Genomic DNA, 21,194 nt, shown 5'->3' on the forward strand with positions numbered 1-21,194 from the left:
CCCCAGCCTGTGCTGGTGCAGGGGGCTATTCCTCCCCAGGTGCAGGACCCTGTACTCTCCTTTGTTGAATTTTAGAAGGTTTCTGTTTTCCCACCCCTCCACCCTGTTTTTATCCCTCTAAATGGCTGTGCAGTAGACAGAGGGATCAGCCAATCTTCCCAGAAATGTACAGTCAATTGCAATTATCATAACTATGCTTTTACAAGACAGAAACCCTCTCATTTAAACCTCATGAAACAGTACATATGTACCTACTTTTGGCAAATTCTGTTTAGATGTCAAATGCAAATACATTTATGGCTTTATGCATAATTGCATTTAAACATGTATCTTTTTCTCTCTTGTTTGTAATCTCATTTTTTGTGTATATGCAAAATATGAAAATTTTTTCTCGGTGTACATTTTTAGCAATGAACAAAAGAGATCATTATAGCAAAAATAAAACTTATCTGCTTCCAGCACCTTCTCAATCAGGCTTGCCTGGGCTGTCAAGTTCTCCAGAAGGCATGTATTAGAAAAAGGATAGTAAAGATTTAACTGTGATACTTAGTTAAAATAAAAATAATGGGGGACAACAAAGAGTTTCTTTTAAAACCTTAATGGCAAACGGCAGTGCAGAAATTACATCAGTCTGTTACAGGATAAGGATGGGCACCTCACAAACAGGGGCATAGGCAACCAGAGGTGTTTAATGCTTTCTTTACTTCTGTCTTCAACACCGATGATAGACCAAGGGGGTTTCAGCACCCTGAGCTGAAGGTCCATGGCTGTGAGAATGATCAACTCCCAGTTGAACCTGAAATTGTGCAGGATGTGCTGTTCCAGCTGGATCCCTATAAATCTATGGGGACTGATGGGATTCATCCACCAAGAATGCTTAAAGAGCTGGCTGATGTCATCACATGTCCTCTCTTGAGGATTTTCGAGAAGTCTTGGGAATCTACAGAGGTCCATTCGCTGCAAACTGGCAAACATTGTTCCAGTTTTCAAAACGTTTAGGAAAAAGGACCCTGGAAACTACAAGCCTGTCAGTCTCACATCAGTGCCTGGTAAAGTTATGGAGAAGATTATTCTTGGAGGTATTGAAAAGCACCTTGTTGGGGTTTTAGTTTAGTCCTAGTTTTTTTTCTGTTAAAGGAATTTTTTCCCATAGCATGTTGCTAGGAGATAAATGGCCATACTTGAGAGGAGATAGCCATACTTAAGAAAGACAAAAGGGCCCGTCCAGGCTTTTGTTCTCACCTGGCGGGCAGTTCAGTTCGCTCTCAGCGTCTGGAGGGAGAAGGTGCAGAGAAAGGAGCTGCTGGTTCCCGTTTTCGGCGTCTTTCCTTTCTGCTGGAAACAACACCGGGGATCCCAAAGCTGCTTTCCCTGCCCTGCTGGAGCCTGGGCTGCGGCCGCCCCACCCCGCTGCTGCTTCGAGCCTTCGTTACGCTGTAGCCGTGCTCACCCTGCCTGCCTGGAGCCCCGGGGGATTCCCCTTTTGGATACATCTCGTCTGCCACCCGGGATTTGTGTTTGTGCCTGCCGCTCCAGCCTACCAGTCCAGCCTGCTGTTTCCGGGAACCCGGGACCAGCTGCCCACCGGTTTGTGAAGCTCCTTTGTTCCATCCTTCCCCGGGATCCCAGGGCACCGGTGCCGCGTGCTCCCCGAGCTCGCTCCGGAGCGCCCCCTGCAGCCGCGGGGGAACCATCGCACCTGCCCTGCTCACCGGGAGCCGCCAGCGATCCCTGCTGGCTGCGAGCGGAACTGCACCCGAGGGGAAAGGGCCCGACAGCCGAGAAGGCTGAGACTGGGTTTGTGTTTGCTGTTACTGTCATAGTTGTTGTTGTTTTGTTTGACTAGTTATATATATATCTATATATATATATATATATAGTAAAGAACTGTTATTCCTATTTCCCACATCTTTGCCTAAAGACCCTTGATTTCAAAATTATAATAACTCAGAGGGAAAGGGGTTATATCTGCCACTCCAAGGGAGGCTTCTACCTTCCTTAGCAGACACCTGTCTTTCAAACCGAGACACACCTGAAGAACAAAATCATCGGTGGCAGACAGCGCGGCTTCATGAGAGGAAAGTTCTGCTTACCAAACCTGGTTTCCTTCTATGACAGGGTAACCCAGCAGTTGATCAAGGGAAGCCAGTCGATGTCATCCTCCTGGATTTCAATAAAGCTTTCCATACTGTCTCTCACAGGAACCTTCTGGACAGAATGTCCAGCACACAGCTGGATAAACACATCATGGGATGGGTGAGCAACTGGCTCATGAGTCAGGCACAAAGGGTTACAGTGAATGGGATGACATCAGATGGGGGACCTGTCACTCATGGGGTTCCAAAGGGCTCCATCCTCAGCCCAATGCTCTACAACATCTTCGTAAATGACTGGGAAGCAGGACTCGAAGGGATACCTTTGCTAATGATACTTAATTGGAAGGAGCTGTTGACTCACTGAAGGCAGAGAGGCCCTGCAGAGAGACCTCAATAAATTAGAGGCATGGGCAATCACCAATCATATAAAATTTAACAAGGGCAAGTGCAAGATTCTGTACCTGGGATGGGACAACCCTGGATGTATGGACAGACTGAGGAACACGATGCTGGAGAGCAGTGCCATGGAAACGGATCGGGGGTCCTGGTTGATGGCAAGTTGGATGTGAGTCAGCAGTGCCCTGGCAGCAAGGAGGGCCAACCATGTCCTTGTGGGTCCTTTCCAACTCAGAATATTCTGTGATTTTGTGGTTAACTGTGATTCTGTGAAAACATATTAACTTATATTTAAAACAAGAAGTTGATGCTAAAATTATTTTCCCTGCAGCTAGAATAAAGAGTGTTTCCTGCCTTACAAAAAACTCCAGAAGTTCTTGACATGGCATAAAAAAAACAGACTTAGCAAATACAGCTTTAAAAAACACATTTGTGACCTAAGGGGGCTGCCATAATTCAACCTCAGCTTGGTCCTACACAGCCTCTTGCTCACTCCACATCCCCAGTAGAATGCAGGAGAGAAACAGAAGAGTAAATGTGAGAGAACTTATAGCTTGAGATAAAAACAATTTGATAGGTAAATAAAATCTGCACACACAAAGAAAGCACAACAAGGAATTAATTGACCATTTTCCATGGGCAGGCAGGAGTTCAGCCATTCCCAGGAGAACAGGGCTCCATCACGTGTGATGATGACGTGGGAAGACAAATACCATTTCTCTGAACACTGCCCCTTCCTTCTTCTTCCCCAGCTTTTACTCCTGAGCGTAATGCCACAGAGTGCGGTACTTCCCTTTTGTTAGTGAGGGTCAGCTGTCCCAGCTGTGTCCCCTCCCTACTCCTTGTGCACCCTCAGCCTCCTCACTGGCAAGATTCCAAAGGCTAATGAAATCTTCACTTTGGCTATCATTTGTGACTACAGAAGAAACCCAAGGATATCCCTTGGATAATATGACAGATTAAGAAATTTGTTATTTGGCTGATGAACCCTTTCAGTTCACTTAGAAGTAGAAACCAAATACTTTTTCTACTTTAATATTCTTGCCATATTTTAAAGCTAATTTTGATGAAAATGTAGTTGTTGTTCAGTTGCTTTGAATTCATTTTCTTCAGCCAATTAATTTTCTTAAAATTCTTTTGTAGTGTTAACTCACGTTTTCATAGTGCAAAGTGTTTCAGCTGTAGATTACAACAAATGTGTAGCCTCTAAGTCAAAGTTGGTTGATGGTGGGTTTTTGGACTGGAGTTATAAAGTAACAGTTCTGTATTTCGTATGCCACAGATCAGTGTTAAACTGTCACATCGACAGAACCATGCCTTTTCATTTAACATGTGGTATGCTGGTAAGAAGTTGAGTTCTGGCTCTAGCAGAATTGTCTTACAGTCAACAAAGTAAAACATTTAATATAAATTTACTTTACTTTTGAATCATTAGACAATCTGTTTTATGCTATGTGGTATCTTCATAATGCTGATACACCTCCCCCATCAAAAGCTGTCACAAGCACATTCCAGCAAAATGCAAATATAACTACAACAAGATGACAAAAATAGACTTAAAATATACATATCTACTAATCAACATTTCTCCTACAAAGAAGAAATTGGCTGTATGGGCTATTTGGAGTAGTTTTGAATAGTTGCTATTTATATTCCATATCTGTATAATTATGCAACACGAAAATGAGACCTCACAATAAACACTGTCTGTGCAGTAATTAATTTCACCCAGCAGCAGAGTTTGAGTATTTGAACACTGATTCAAGAGAGACTGAAAGAATTTGTGCTTACCTTTTACGTACGTCAGTGAAATCATTCCATGATGAAGATGGCCAAAGAAAATTATTGTCTTGTTTAGTCAAGTCCAGAAATAGAAGAGTTCAGCAGCTGTGTGCATGTACACTCAGCACCACTTTTCAGGGTAGTAATAAAGGTATTGTAGATAACGCTGACATTATAAATCTTGCTGACCTGAAATTTGCAGCACAAATGGATGCTGTCAAATATTAAATCTACTTGCAGACATAGTCCCTCTCACTTTTTTTTCTAAGTCCCTTAGACTTTGTTAATTTTTACAAGAATTTTAGAAGGTGAAAACATTCTATAATGTAATTCCACCACACAATATTAAGGAAGAAAAGTAATTTTTAAATTTTCTTTAGAGACAGGAATAAAGGAACAATGGAGAGTAGAAGCTGAGGTATTTGTATGGTAGATAGACTTTTTTTCAATCAGATATCTATATATCACACCTCTCATCTTTTGAAGTGGATTTCTTGAGGACTGCCATCCTGATTCAATGTTCTTATGAGACACAGAGGGCAAATTCTCTGTTACTGAAAGCGTATCCCTGTTAAGTCTGAATTAATCATGCTATTGCAACTTAGGAATTTATTAACCCAGTTTCAGGTGATATGACATTGAAATTTCATGACACTTTTTTTTCCAGCAACTTGGCCATTGAACAAAAGTGATTGAGAACTGCCTCAATGTATATGCCAAACTGGCTGCAGAGGCAGGGCTCTGTCACTCCTTCTGGTACAAAAGCCATCGTCACTACTGCAGTACTACAAAAGCTGTCACTACTATCACTACTCCAAAAACTGTCACTACTACAAGAGCTCTGTCACTCCTGCTGAAGAAAGAGGGAAGTTGACGGTACTAACCCCACTGGAACTCTTGGATGACCAGGCAGGAGTGGTTTCCTGCTCTCCAGCCATTTTCCTTTCTCCCAGTAGGCAGACTTTTTTTTTAAGAAGATAGCTATTTAAAATGTGACTCTGATCACAAAGTAATTTTACCATCTCTATTTAGATTTCTAAATAAATACATGACTTTGAGGAGCTCTTGCTAACTATATTCCCCATTCTAATTCAATAACCCTTCCCAATTTGGAAATGTCAGTGTATGTGCAATGCTATATAAAAATAGTATCAAAATCACTAAGAAGCTTTTCTGCTTTCTTTTCACAAGTAACCTCAGATTTCTCTTTCACTTGACTGATCTTTATCCAAAAGTAAGGAGATTTCAAACACATAAACAAACCAAAAAAACCAAGAGCAAAGCAAGCATCCTTACTACCCTAAATTTAGCCAAATATGAGGTACATATTTGCAACTGTATCTGGCTGATAAAATGTGGTGATTTATAATCTAAGAGCCAGGGAAAAAAATCAAGCTAATAATTACAGTCATCAAAACCTTCCTCTCGTGGTTTACTACTGAACACCTACTTCTATATTCTGCCATGTATCAATTTCTAATTCATGTTCTGATTGCAATCAGGGGACATCATTGCTCTGTTTCTGCTGGTCTTCACTAATGTTCACAGCCATTTTTCAGCCATAAGACTCAGATTCCAGCAGAGAAGACACAATGCCTAAATTTGTTTTATAGCTGAAATTAGGGAAACCCTCCTAATGAATGAAAACCAAATCATCACATCCCACTGCTATAGCTTTATTTTTTAGCCAGGATCTTTTAATACTAATCCTAACAAACCTATGAGGATTAAAGAAAAAAAAAAAAACTTCTCTTTTCCTCTATCTAAATCTTTTGCTTTCCCTAATTAACTGTCTAGGTTGGAAGATTCACTGATTATTTGCTTTACCAGTGATATATATATATACTGCATAAACAGACTTTGAAATGATACTTTAGATTTCCAACTTTCCCTGTTAAATAAAAGACATGATATGCTTTTAGGCTTTCAACAAGGCCCTTGTCATTCTAAAACTGCTGGGTTATGTTTTTTTTAATAGCCCTATCTTCCCCCTTCTAACTTCAATTCTAAATACAGATTTATCATTATCTGATTTAGGTAAACGAAATAAAGCAAATTAATGTACCCCAGGATTTAGTGTTTTGCTGCAACCTGTTTACTAAGAGCCAGCACTGAGTCACATATATTCTGGTTTAAGTAACTAAAGAGATTGGTCAAGACAAGATTTATGTATTAATAGTAAATAAATATATCCTTAGTAAGTATTTATTGCTATGCAATGTCGTTAATACTGAATGTCTCCAGTGGAATATTTTATATTTTATTCAAAGAGACAAAAAGCCTGATTCTGACTTTGTATATAATCAGGTTAAAATCAGTCCACAGGTGATAAGAATCAACATTTTTCTCCACTTACAGTAATGACTCCCATAAGCAGCTTGCATAAAATGAATAAATATATCTCTATAGGGCAGAGGACAGCCATGCTTCCTCAGGGGCTCAAGTGGAGGCTGCAAACTACAAAAATGTAATCCTTAGTGAAGACCTCCAGAATCCATATATTTGTTGAAAAATATCTATCCTTTCCCCATATGAACCCCACTCCCCCAAAAATCCAATCAGTGAAGCAACCCTGAGAATGCCTACTTCAGACAATGTATGTAACTAGTCTTTATAGCAATATTTTCCTCTGTCTTTCAGACATCAGGTGCTTGTCTTGGATTTTACTCCCTGAAAAGCATCAGACCATTTTAATATGTTGAAGTAATTTTGGAGGTAATAAATATAGCTTTATGCAGAATAATTTTTCTGTCTTCACTGTTGGTTGAGATCAAATATTGACTTGTATGGAATACATATCTCTACAAACTAGTTTTAGAGATATATATTCCATATTCCATTCTACAGACGACAAAAGCTTAAAGCTTCAGTAATGAAATACCGTCTTCAAAATTTTAGGAATAAGTTTCCTAATGATTTTACAGAGCTCTCTCAAGCAACTATTTCTCTAGGTCTAATGACTTTAAAGGTAAGTTACAGCTTTGTTACAATACTTGATTTCCTGCCTTTGAAAGAAACATTTTTTTATCTATTTTTTTTAATGTTTTTGATTCTTTTCCCATGTACATATGTGTATTATAGGTGTTCATAACTATACAGCATGTAATGGAAATAACAAATCAAGACAGAAATCACATGTCATTACTTTTTTCTCTGATAATGAACTGTCTTGATTTCAGTTACTAACATGTAGACTGGTACTCACCATTGTCACATAAGTCACACATCATTTGTACTTTTCCAAATACTATGGATAATGAAATAATAAATTTTTATGGATGGGTGAAACTATTGTTCTACCACTGTATGAGGTAAGCCATGTGAACACACAGGAGCCAAAGCTTATGCTAAACATCACCCTATTATGTTGAAAGTACCATAAATTAGAAACTAAAGGCAGGAAAAGAATCATTGCAAATATGAGTTTCTGTGCCTAACTGGAGACAGCAAAGTGGGATCACTTCAGGTTACTGAAACTAGCACTGCTCACTGATCAGATTAAAAGGAAGACATGGTGAACAGTTGTAGTAGCACTGTCTTTAAAGGAACATAGGTAAGAAGCTTGAAGTCAGATTTGGTTTCACTGAGCCTTGGTCAGACTCACTAGAGACCAGAGATGTAGCCCAGCTATGAGGTATTGCTCTGGAATGAGGGGAATTCAGTTTGTTCAGACCATGACCAGCAAAGTTATTTTGTACCTCTGAGATCTGACTGTGCAGGTGCTTCTGCTGTTTGGTGTTTAAACCACATTTTACAAACCAGAAGGTTCTGTGAAGTTGTTCTGAGAGCGCTTTTCTGCCAATATGGGTTGCTCCAATACTAATTTTAAAATCTTAAATAATTTAGAAATTAGATACTTGTGTTCAATCTGTTTGAAAGGAACAGGAAAGGTCAGAAGTTAGGAAGAGGAAGAGCAAGGAAACAAATAAGAATGGGAAGCATTGCTATTGCTAGTAACATTATAGGGAAGTTATCAAAACCAGAGATCACAGGAAAAGTAATACCTTAAATCAACAAGGGTGTAAACAGGTTAAGTGGGTACCACAGGTAGAACACAGAAGGAAACAAAAGCTATCTGAAAATCCTAGGCACTAGCTGATAGTATTTGAGGTTTAAGGACACTAATTAACAAATTTACTAAGTCCTGTCCTGTCTTATTTTAAAGACTAATGGATAGCTGGACTCTTCAGGTAGGAATATGAAGAAAGGGAAGCAACAAATTGGAGTTGATATACTGCAACCTAAATAATCTGGTTTTCTTTGTATCCTTATTAAAAAACACAGCCAGCACTGGGAGTTAAAAATAGGCAGACATCTGAAGAATAACAAAATCTTAAAACTCAGAAAATGAAACTTTAAAACAAATAATAGTGACAAAGAAACAGAACTACTTTTTGATGTTACAAGTAAAAGCGGAATAGGTGAGGGGAAACAATAGCCAAACTATGTCAAGATCTTAAATAGGCTTACAAAATGGTCTCTGAGCAAGATCTTACATTAGCTCAGTAAGCACTGCCAAGATTCCAAGTGAAAAGCAAACAAAAGATGCTGATAAACAGCAATGTGTGTAAACTCAGGGATAAGTAAGCAAGATGTCCCAGAGGAAGTGTCTAGGTATTCTCTTTTTTCACAACATAAAAGTATGAAAAGCACTAGGAGCACTTTGATTAATTACATTACCACAATACCGACTGTTTTGGAAACACATAAACATATTAATCTCTAAGGAATAACCATTGCAAGAAAAGTGGATATTCTCTTGTTCGAGCAGGAGTGAATCAGAGTGCAGTGCAAAAGAGGGACATAGCCAGGATCAGAGAAGGTTGTAGCCATGCTTCCATCTGGACACAAAACAGAACCCCTGTACCTCTGAGCCAAGCTATTCATGCGGTGCAAATGACACTGTTAGGTATGGAACATAAAACTTACGTTCATTTAAACTACTCTGTGAGGGCTCAACCCTAACCCTAAACATAATCCTAACCCCAAGTGAAGCAGTAAAAGCAGCCTTTTCCTGAAGCTAGTGCCAATCAGAAAGGTGTGGAGGGAGCAATGCTGGAGCAGTGTCGTGCTCCCCTTGGCACAGCTTTTGTAGTTGCAGCGTCCTTGGAGCTCTGGACCTTGTGGTTTTTTAAGCCTAACTCCAAAAGGCATGCTAGACTACACATGATAATTTTGTTCACAGTCACTGAGCCGTACCGACAGGCACGAGAGAGAGCAGACTGCACTACATCCTTTGGGAGATGGTGACGGCTCTCACAGATCTCTGTGGTTTTTAACTCCTCATGACTTGTAACTCATAGAACTTCAAAATGCCTGTCTTTAAAAGGGAACCAAATACTGTCTTATGAGAGCTTATTCAGCACAATAGAATAGTTAACAAAGGAATAGCAAGGAATGAAAAAACAGGACAAAGAAGCAGAATTTTATTTCAAGAGGAAAATGAAGCAAAAACAGGTTCTCCATTTTACAGCGTCAGTGGGAATGTATAATTTCAAATGCAAGTTCAAAGTTTGACACAGTTGATCATGGTATTTAAAATACTTACATAAGCATGTTCATTGGGTTGTGTCCGTGCCTGTCTCTAGGAGAAAAATACAACATACCACACAAGGAAAGTTACTAATATGGAGATTTTAATGATTAAATAGAGACATATATAAAGGTAACAAGTAAAACCACAACCTATCCACCGCTTACCTGTAAAAATAAAAGACTCTCTCTACCAGCTTTGCTTTCCTAATTAGCTGAATACTTGTCAAGAATGATTAATGAGCAATTCATTATACCTTGCTGTTAACCTGGGATTAAAGATTAAGAAGCAAATCCTGAGTTAAATCTTTGTGCCTGAGAGGCACCAAGATTCTGCAACAGTGACTGTGCACAAGGACATACAAGATACCAGAGGAATTGTAATGAGGAGACAGCAACACGATTTCGGGTGGGGCACCATTTTCTGTATGTGGTCAGTTTAGGCTTAAGGCTTCACAACCTTTGCTTCACAAAAGGCTCAAAGCTGCTGGAAGGTTGGCAAAGTTTCTCTTATTGTTCTGCTCAAATACCCCATTGTTCAAAAGACTTACAAGTAGCTTTTTCTGAATGAGAAAAAAAATACTTGTCAGTATTTTAGAAACACAGAAAGACAGAGAAAAAAATGCTAAGGGATGTAAATGGTTCTCTCTATAAATGTACTTTGTACCAGGAAGGAATCATACTGCCAATAATCCATAATTTCTTGTCTGGCATGATTTTCAAGTCTCAGAAGCAACTGACATGTGAAATAAAGTACAGTGCCCAGTACAGCTGGACAAAGATTTAGAAACTATACCATGATGACAATATCTATATTGGAATAGAGATAAGATTGAATATTCAACCTTTTTCCTTTTTGCTAATTTCAATGTTTTTGATAGAGATACTTGGAGATTCCCTAGGCAATTATTCTGTATGGTGCTAGGAAATTAAGCAACAATCTCCACTCAAGAGCAGGTTCCACTGCTGAAGTAATCAGACAGATCTCATCCAAATTAGTGAAGTAATTTTATTTCCATCAACAGGGTATCCAGCTCTATTTCTTGACTCTTCCACCTCCTGCACAATTTTTTGTTCTGTTTACACTGTGTTCATTCAATATTGGTAAAGAAATTATTTTCTTTTCTTCCACCTGTCACGTATAATTTTGAATTGGCTCAGATTGCCAAAACAATACAGTCACAATTTTCTGGTGATGTGGAAATGCATCTTGAAATTAAATACATCCTGCAGCAGCAGAATGTTTCTCTGCCAAATTATATATACAGCACAAATTTTACAGATAAGTGTCTCCTCTCCAATTGGGCTATTAAGGCCATGATTTTGGCCTTACTAAAACATGGTTTTGGTACTTTTAATCATATTTTATTCTACTACAGAACACCAGGACTTTCACAAAGATGTTTTTCTGCACCAGACAGAAACTGCACAAAGTCAGACATTGACAATTGAGAGAATACGATCTGATGACATTATTCAGTGAGTGAGTCAGTGCATCTACTCAGGCATGAAAAAGAAAGGAACTGTGTTTTAATGTGGTATGTACTGTCACAGGATTATCAAAGGAAATACAAGTGGGAGACAATGTGCAGCTACATTAAATCCCTTAGCATTTGAGTTCCTCAGTGCTGTGCCTTGTAAGCAGAACATAAGAAACCTTTGGAGCACCAGCAGCATGTGGCACAGCCTGCATAAACTGAAGCAAAAGCCTTTGAAAATGCAAATCTCCTGTGGCAAAAGTGCAACTGTTCTGGCCCCACGAAATTAGAGTCTAACTGCAAAGTTGGAAGTCCAATTCATTCTAGGATTCAAACCTTTCTGCTGTTGAATGTTTTGTGATGTTGGGATTTTTGCTCGTGGACCCTCTTAAGGAGTAGGATTTTTTATGGCAGTAAGAAATATCAGCCTTTGGTCCCCACGTTTTATAATCTGTAATTAATCAAATGCCATAAAAATTTATAGTACATTAAAGGTTATATTTTTCCAAATGTACTGAGAGGAACACACTGCGAAATGAATTTTATGCAATATGGCAGATTTTCAAACACCCAACAAAATAAGTCACTATATTTTAGAAGCAGGATGTGTGCTCAGGCACAGATGGTTATGTTTTTCCTTTAAAAGAAATCTTCTCTCAAAGATCCACAACAATAAACAAAAACAGTTCTCTAGACTATCAGAGAACATTTTATAAGAAACTACTGCTCTTCTTGCCCACTATGCGCTCCTTCTGTCATTAAACTTAAGTAGATTGACAGATATAACTCTTGTAAGTGTCTGCTGCATCCTCTGTTATTTTGGAAAAAAAGATGTTGACTCCGTCAAAAGCAAAAGGGGGAAGGGGAAGAGAGAAAGAAAGAGAGAGAAGGAGGGAGGGGCCTGAATGCCACTATTCCTCTGCCTGGTGTTTCTCTTTTCCCTGCATTTGTAAGGTCATTCTATAAAATCAGGTTTTATCAGGCACAATTAAGTAGCATTTCCCTGTATAATTTTACCTGACCTGGTTTGGTATTTTAGGTAAACCAAATAGAGCAAAGCAATTAAAAAGTGTTTAGACATAGCATTCTGGTAAATAGAAGTTGTAATTTCAAATGTCACTTTCTCTTTGTGGTTTTAACCTGAGTCTCACAACACATATTTGCTATACACCCATTATGGAGACAGCCTGAATGCTACAGTGAAAGGATTATGTAACAGTCACTTTTCTGCCCAGGTGTCCAACTTTCAGAGTTGTTGAGATACACTTGAAAATGTGGCCAGAGATCCTAGAAAGGGTAAACTAAGAGAATAATAATAACTGCAAAAAAAGTCATGGAAATTTAGAATCCTTTAATCTGAGACAGAGGTTGACTGATTGACTGGGATTAGAAATTCTGGAGGATAGGTTCTACATTTAAGAACTGCGTAATTCCCACATGATTTAAGGCTCTGAAAACACATGGTGATGTCTTCCAGGCCACTGTTTTACCCTAATGGTAACAAAGAAAGAAAATTGCAGTTTCCAAAAATGACCTTCATCTCACTAAAAGGAGGTAGGCTCTGAGGATCTTACAGAGGCACTGCAGAAAGGAGATCACAAAATGAAACACTGCAGCTGCTATAGACCAGTCAACAGGTCTGCCAGCATAAAACACTCAAGATACTATGCCCTGGATATTTTTGGATATATCTAAACAGACCAATATAGTTGGGATGCCTTTTCTTATGCCTCTAAACTCAGACCTGAAAGAAGTTACACATTTATAGTGACACTGAAGTAAAAAAGAAATCTTAAAGTGCAGGAAAAAAAAAAAAATAGGCTCCTGAAGTGTTTCAGACTCAACACTCATGTGTTGACAAAGAGTTAGCTATTTATAATTTAGATATAATACTGTATCATTGTGTATTATGTAACTGCAACAAAGGGAAATTACAAAGAGATTTCTTTTTTTCCTGGCAAATTATGGAGGAGGAGGGCAAAGCTGTTATGTACTTGAATTGTATAATATTTACTGAATTTAAATTACATTTGCACACACTTTAAAGATTTTTGTACTCAAACTGTACAGTTGCCAACCAGTAACTGCAAAGGACATAACAATTTACTGATATTAACATATTTTGTACATTGTTCCGCAAGTGAATTAATTGTAAGCTGTGCACTTTTTCTTAATCACTGAATGCTTAGTCTCTAAGTGTTTAATTTGAAACATTACTGATTTGCAATATGTGTTTCAAGTTTAGTGTTTGCCTACATTCACTTTCCTTTCTGTCATTATCTGCTGATTAGTTTATCTATAATTGGCAGTCAATAAACTCTCCTTAATATACTGTACTGCTGTGTATCATTAAATATTGGTTGTGATCATAGAACTACTTCAGTGCTTTGGAATTGCAAGAACATGTAAAGGATGGTCTGATATTCTCTTTCTTACTGCATAAACATTTAAACATCCAAAACATGAATTAGTAGCAATTCTATTTTAAATTGTAATCACTAGTTGTAATGGCACCTCATTACCTTAAATCCTGGTTTAGTTGCAAAATCAGTATGTAGTCAGCAACTGGAATAAAGAAGTCATCTTTAAGCAACAATAACACATATTATAAAGAGATTCCTATTCAAATAAAATAGAGCAAAGTGCTATGTAGCAAAGCTTCACCCTCCAGAGAATCTGACTCATGCATTTCATTCTGTCCTAGAAGTCTGTGTGGCAGCATAATGTCAGAGACATCTCCAAAACACCAAGCATCTCAAAAACTGCTCAGTAAACTAAAAAGTAAACCGTGTGCTAAAGTGTTTTGCTCAATCAAGGTCTTAATTTGTCCACATTAGTACAGCATAGTCCTAGAAGTATTGTGAGTTAAGGTCTCCACATCACACACCTGAGCTAACTTTATCCAGCCTTGGAAGGGGTCGGGTACCAGGAACATGATTTAAAATGGCAAGCTGATCAGAGGGACTGTTTAACTAGCCAGCTACAAGAAATGGAGCAGTCAAGAGAAGGGATAGTTACCTTCTGCTCTGCACTCAACTAGACCACATCTAGAATATTGCATCTAGATTTGGATAACTACAATAAAGGCAGGAGTTCAGGGGAAGGCTACCAGAATGATCAAGATTGTGTTGTTCACCCTGCAAAGAGAGGCTGAAGGACCAGGTCTTGTTGAGTGTGGAGGAAAGGTGGCTTCAGGGAGCCCTAAAAACCAGTAAGGAACCATATTGAGAAGATGGAGCCATACCCCTGAAAGCACTGAGTGGGAAGAAGAGAAAACAGTGATAAGATGGAAAAAGATCAGACTGGACATAGGGGAAACTTTTTTCAGTACAAGTACAGGGGAGTCATTTGCCCTGTGAGATTGTGCACTCCATCCTTGAATGTTTTTAAATACCCATCTGGATACAGCCCTGGGAAACCTGGCCTGATTCTGCAGCTGATGGTGCCTGAATGGGAGGTTGTGGGAGAAACCTCCTTGTTTCCTTACAACATGGATTATTGTCTGATTCAGTGACACATTTTAATACTGTGACCTTTTAAAAAGAGACAGTATCAACTACAAACAATCAGTTCAAATTTGAGAATGCTCACAGAGACAGGTGGAAAAAAAATATGTGCTTACATTTCCATTGCTATTGAAAACCACTATTGTCACTACTGGACTAAAGCAGGTTTATGTTTGCCTAGCAGGGATTGTTGACAAGCAGTATTTCATTCTTCTACCCTCTTCCATGCCATAGAATCATAGGATGGTTTGGGTAGGAGACCTTCACATATTTAGTCAGACTTTCTTTAAAACTGCCATAGTACTGAAAATGATCAGTACAAAAACTTGCATTTAAGCACTCTGTAAGTTATGAGAGTAGCTAATGCATTTCAAATCTTGAACTATGAAAATGTTCAATTGGTGTACCTGTATAAATATATTGCCACAGGCTATACATTAAATATAAGACCAATGAAGTGGAAATCCAATTTGTCAGTATGATGTGATTTACTGACAGGGTATTTTTCCTTCTCAGTGAAAAATAAAAATGGAGGAGATATTCCGCATTAGGGTCTGGTTTTGGTATTTGAGCAATTACTGATGAGCTTAACCCTTTCTGAGGGCTGCTGACATGTAAACTCTGAAAATAAAAAAATATTTTATTATCTACAAAAATGCTATACTGGTATATTTGAAAAAACCACTCATCTTTTACATGTTTATAATTGCTCAGATTAATTCACCTAGAAAATTTCTTCTTTTTTTCAGCCTTTTCTTTGGTTTCAGTAGGTATTCAACTATCAGAGTAAACATTTTAGTCTGGCTTCATCACAGCTATTTTTGCACAAAAATATTGCTTATAAATATGCTATACTATCCAATAAATGAGAACTTCTGTTCTGCTTCCATTCATCAGACAGAAAGCATAAAAACTGGAAATCAGATTCTCAGTTATTAGCCAGTTACTTTGTCAACTAGTTTGCAGTTTCCTGAATCTTATTTTTTGCCTTTTATGTATGTAATGATACATTCCAGTCACTCTTCCTCTCATCTGGAATTTTTCTTGACCTCCATAACCTTCCAAAAATGATGGAGTGGCTTTGCAGCAACAACATTCAACTCCATTATCAGCCTTGGATGCATCCTATAAATTGCCAGCAACATTGTCTACAGACATCATTGTAATCATTTTACTAGTGGTGAATTGTATGCTTCGTCTTTTCTTCTTGGCATAGATCTAGGCTTACCTTACCTGTGAAAACTGCAAAAAGAGCAATGTTCAGTATTCTGTCCTTTTCTTTTGACTTTTTTCTTCTGTCCTTTTCTTAGTCATTTTTGACTAATTTGCCAACCTCATTCTGCAGCAGTTGCTCAAAAGCTCAAAGCTTCTTCCTAATTTGCAAACAACCAGTTCAGCAGAGCACTGCTCCTAGTGAGCCCCACAGTAGTTGCATTAGGACCTACAACACACTACAAAAATCTCTCAAACTGTATGTGCACCACTGTGTTGCTTTCTGAAGTCCCCCAAAAGAATCAGGATCTGCAGAGCTAAGGATTTTCCAAATTGTTACTTAGCTATGAAGAGTTAGTTAGCCTGTTCATCCTGACCAAAATAAGTATTATAAAGCAGGAAGATCTGTCAATGTCTACAAGTTCTGAGCTGTGCACAATATAAAATCTGTAAAATGTAAAGTCAATCTCAAAAGTGGAGGAAGATATACAAGGCACATCCTCTCTTCCTTTCTCCCAGCCTCTAAAGTGGGACAGATATACACAGAGGAGTTGCCTACACCATCTTGAATGCTTTCACTGTACAAGTACTGAGACTATTTAAAGACTGCACCTCCTTGAGCACTAATCTTCTTAAATCTCTCTCCAATAGTGTCAAAACCTAATACTTGGTAAATATTCTGAAGTTTGTGTTTAATGTAGAAAGAACCATGAGAGCAACAATTCAAATAATGTGTCCTTCTTTAAGCAATACTCTGGTATCACCTGATGCTATATGACTGAAAGGGTAAGCAAATTTGGAACACGTTTCCAGGGAGATTTATATTTGGATTTTTAAGTGATGATTCTCAATTTAATTGAAGCAATAGAAACACACCCACTGTAAATATCTATGCTACCAACAATGACATTTACAATTTCCTATTCTTTAGAGTAAGAATACCAGTTTTAACTTCTAATGACTGGAATCACTTCTACTTTGGAAAAGCCAGAGATTATCCTTGGAGAAAACATAATAAATCTGGGTATTGTCCCAGAAAGTTTCAATTAAGATTTATCGGTTTGAGTCTTTTGTTCAATTTTTCTCAAACAGATTATACTCCAGCTGCATTTTATCTTCTTTTCTTTTTATTTCACCCCCTTCTTTGTATAACTGCGTTTCTATCTGGCAATACTCCCTCAAAATTTTCTCCAGTCAAATAACATCCATTTCTAAGTCATCTAGTTTCTACTTCCAAATCTCCTGACTAATGCATAATAGGAGATTATACCACTTCTCAAAGGCAACTTACAGGCTTACCAAAACATTGCTGGAACAACTTAGCATTCTTATTTTTACATGTTTCCCAACAGAAGGCCAATTAGTTTTGGAAGCCTTCAGGATCTCATAATATGGCTAGGAGATTTTTATGATTTATTTTTAGATGCAGAAGGTTTCAGTTAGATGGTAAGGGTGAAAGAGTCACAGTTGAGGATGTGGGGGTTTCTTTTCTAGCTGCAGGCCTAAAATTATATGATGAATCACCAAAGCAGAAAAATCACTGTTTTACCTTCTTATCAGACATGTATTCTTCGAAGATGGAAAATGTTATATGAAAAGATGATAATATCCCTGCTTATTTTCCATGTATAAAACAAGAAAGCCATGTCCTATTCATTTGACTGACATAAAAAGTTCTAAAAAATATTTCAATGCTATAAAGAATTAGGATTCCACTTTTTTTTCTGCTACTTTTTATGCCTCTAGACACTTCAAGCCAGAATTCTAAGTATTGTACAACATAGCAGTGGCTCTTGCTCCATCTCTAGGGGGTTAACGTTTGTTGCAGCACAAGACAACAATTACAGAATACAAAGCAGTGATTTGAATTCTTTCTCCTATTGCCAGCATAACCAATTTCTGGAATATGCTGATACTTCTGCTCCATGTCTTTTTCCAGTTTCTCTTCAGGTCTAAGAATTATTGCAAAAAAAATTTCAAAATGCGATAATACTTCTCGAGAAACTGAGTTTGCAATGTAGAAGCCACAGCAAAACACAAAGCAGCACTAAGAAAATAGGTAGCATTTGATCTCTGAGTAGGAAGCTAATATCATAAGGCAAATCTTTCACAGCTCACTCAGGATAGATGTGATTCATCAGGCTGAACAAAGACACCAGTCCACGTGTCAGGAGGCTCCTATGCTTTATTGCATAATCACCTGAACTCCAGGGACCAGCTCACTATTTAGTCTCAAAAGTGTTGGCTAAAAGCCCTTAACTTTTAAAACACACCTCTCAAGCTCCCAGCTCCTTCAACAAACTTCAGTACGAAGTAGGGGATAGAATATGATAACCACACTCTGCCAGGACAAAGCAGGAGAGGAGAGAAGTAAGGGCCAAAAGGGGAGAAAGAGAAGAAAGATCACCATACCTTAGAGCCTGAATTGGTCCTGCCACATGCCTGGTCTTGATCTCAGGTAATAAAGAAGGGGAAACAAAGAGAAACAGAAGAAAAAACACAAAAGTGGGACAGATCCACTTCCTTTTATGGTTTTCCTGGTTCATCCTTTTATATAAAATAGATTTTTCCTGCCATTGCATTCGTGAATGTACAAGCAATCCTGTTGAGCCCTTCAGGAACTAATTGGCAGGGGCAGGGAAGTTGTCACAGGAGCACTGAGCATGAGTTTCAAGGTGGAAAAGGAAGTTGGCTCAGAACAGCACTGCCCCAGCTCCATGGGACCCTCTCCTACAATCACCACTTTCCTGTCTCAACAGGCAGAATGGTTGAGACAGAATATGCTTATGCCTGGTCCTCTACACAACCAATACAATCTAGTTGCTCGATTTAGTAAATTATTGTCCATTCAGCTAAGATATTATTCATGACTGAGTGTCACAGGTTAAAGTCTGCTCAAAGCACAGCTCATTTAAGTGAGATCTTAACTATGTTACCCAGAGTTAACTCTTTAGACAACTGAAACATAAAGTATAATGGTACACTTAATTTTAAGTAGTACCTGAGATTAAATCTGTAGTTAGATAACAGCATTTTTTGGTTTCACTACTGAAAACACAATCAGAAATGTAAGATGCACAGAAAACACAGAAATGGTACAACTATAGGGTTTATCATACCTGAAACAAATGCTTCAAAGTTGATCTTCTTAAACTGAATGGAATCATTGGAAGTAATTATGAAGGTACGCCTACATGTATAAGAGGCTGGGAAATGAGACCACTAGGATTTGAATGAGACCTAGACAGCTGGTTGTATCTGAATATGTAATTCACTTAAATTTCATTGTAGTTAATTGTAAGAAATAAACAAGAAAATTGCGTTGTTACCCCCTCTCTGAAAATTACAGTCTGTATGAAAGGAATACTTTGAAGACAATGGCTTCTATGAAGGAAGTTATAACTTTAAGGAAGAAGATTGCTTACACAGCAGGATTCAAACTACAGCAATTTTTTTTTAAATGGCTTTTGGCTTATGTAGTGAATCTGCCAGGCAGATGATTTGTAAGGAAAAATAGTATACCTGCTGCAGTTTGTCAGTGGTACGATTTATTTGCAAAATCTATGTAATGTAATATGCATCTACTATATTCCTGAATGGTTAAGAGATCAGCATAGAATTTGAGGAAGAAAAATCAACTGCACTGTGCATACTGCTGTTTTCCATGCAACAGAAAGTTTGGCAAAATATGTTAATAACAAAATCACCAAAAGAGAAGGAGACGCAGAGATTTGAGTGTCTTCAATCTAAATCTGCCAGTTTAGAAAACCTGTCTCTGATCTTTTCAGTACTATCCTGGGAAAGACAATAATATCAGGGGTTTAAGCCACTATGGTGAACATTAAATTTTAATGTTCTTGTGGAGCTTTAAGTGCATTTTTTTTCTACATTGTAACAACAACAGCAACAACCAAGAGGAAGAAAGAAAACAATAAAAAAATCTCAGTCTTACCCCTCAGTGTGTTCTAACAGGAGCCTTAATCTTTCATGCTCTCCTTAGCACTTAAGTCTTTTTAAGGAAGTCTTTTTGATCCCCTTAAGTACAGCAAGAAATCATGAAGAGGCATTTAAAAATATTGCTCTGGAATGTCCTCTTTCTTTTCTTTTAAAGTTGAAAATGCATTTAGGTTAAAGATTTATTGTTCTACATTCCTGAGCAAGCCAGATGGGTTTTAAAGGAAGTCCTGAATTGTTTCTACATCTGAATGATCCAAAGCTGGATGAGGCCCAACTCTTGCAAGGGGGCACTTGAGGAGAGATTCTTAGGCAGAAAAAAATCACCATGATGAGTAAAAATTAAAAACACATCTTTAGGTTGTAGAACCTGTGATTGGAGGTTTAATTTTGAAGTTGTTTGGTTGGGGGGGAGGAGGGGGGTAAAATTGACTAGATAAAGGTTTGCTATATTACAGCTATTACTGATTCAGGTTTAAGTAGAAAAAGTGATATAAGATCATTATTACAGTCTTATCAGAAATCTTCACACCTTCATTTCTGTGAATAAATTAATAACTTTACTCCCTTCACCCTTCTATCTTCATCTCACTCTCAATACTTAAAGATGTTTCAAACCGATCACAATCTCCCCCTCCTGGCAATTTCAGCCACTGTCTTCCCCATCTCTTCTTTCTAAGATTGCAGTGAAATCTTTTCCTCCTGACCTAATAATGTGTGTGATGCAATTTCACAGATATCTTTCTCAAACTGCTATCTACTAATATATCTGTCCTCCTACATCAGCTGATGCTGCTTTTGTAGTATTCTTGTGAGCTCTTCAGGTCACAAGAAGTAAAGAATTCTGAGAGTACCAGCTCTTATGACAAAAAGATTCTAGTCTGTCTGACAGAAGGCACCTAAATCTTTCCATAACTTCCTGTTCACATTTTGATGATCACAGCCAGCAGATGCAGATTTACTGATATATAAAAGGCCTAAGATTTAAATCTAGTCAGCCCTGGCCAGGTGTCATGATTTAAGCCCAGCTGGAAGTAAAGCCCCACACAGCTGCTCCTGTCCCTACCCCCTCTTTTGAGAAAGAGACAAAATGTAGAGATTATGGGGTGAGATAACAATTTACTGGAAACAGCAATGAGATAAGAAAATGAGCAGTAACAGCAGCAATATTAGTAACAGTATTAAAAGAGGGTGACTGCATGCAAAATGTTCACTGAGTCAGAGGCAACATGACTGCA

At 38.1% G+C, this 21,194-nt stretch overlaps 1 long non-coding RNA gene across 2 annotated transcripts; it reads right to left on the bottom strand.

Annotated features, from left to right (window-relative positions):
• Window positions 1-301: 301 nt before the first annotated feature.
• LOC138109809 (uncharacterized) lies at window positions 302-20,040 on the bottom strand. Of its 2 annotated transcripts, none has more exons than XR_011150716.1 (6): window positions 19,955-20,040; window positions 9,823-9,858; window positions 4,284-4,463; window positions 2,558-2,759; window positions 2,033-2,473; window positions 302-1,093 (listed from the first exon to the last, which is right to left on the bottom strand). It is a non-coding gene; the product is annotated as an uncharacterized lncRNA (long non-coding RNA). The 2 variants fall into 2 exon arrangements; XR_011150715.1 differs by lacking the exon at window positions 19,955-20,040 and adding an exon at window positions 18,415-18,618.
• Window positions 20,041-21,194: the final 1,154 nt, after the last annotated feature.

Source organism: Aphelocoma coerulescens, chromosome 4 (assembly GCF_041296385.1).
Source record: "Aphelocoma coerulescens isolate FSJ_1873_10779 chromosome 4, UR_Acoe_1.0, whole genome shotgun sequence".
In the NCBI taxonomy this organism is placed as follows: Eukaryota; Metazoa; Chordata; class Aves; order Passeriformes; family Corvidae; genus Aphelocoma; species Aphelocoma coerulescens.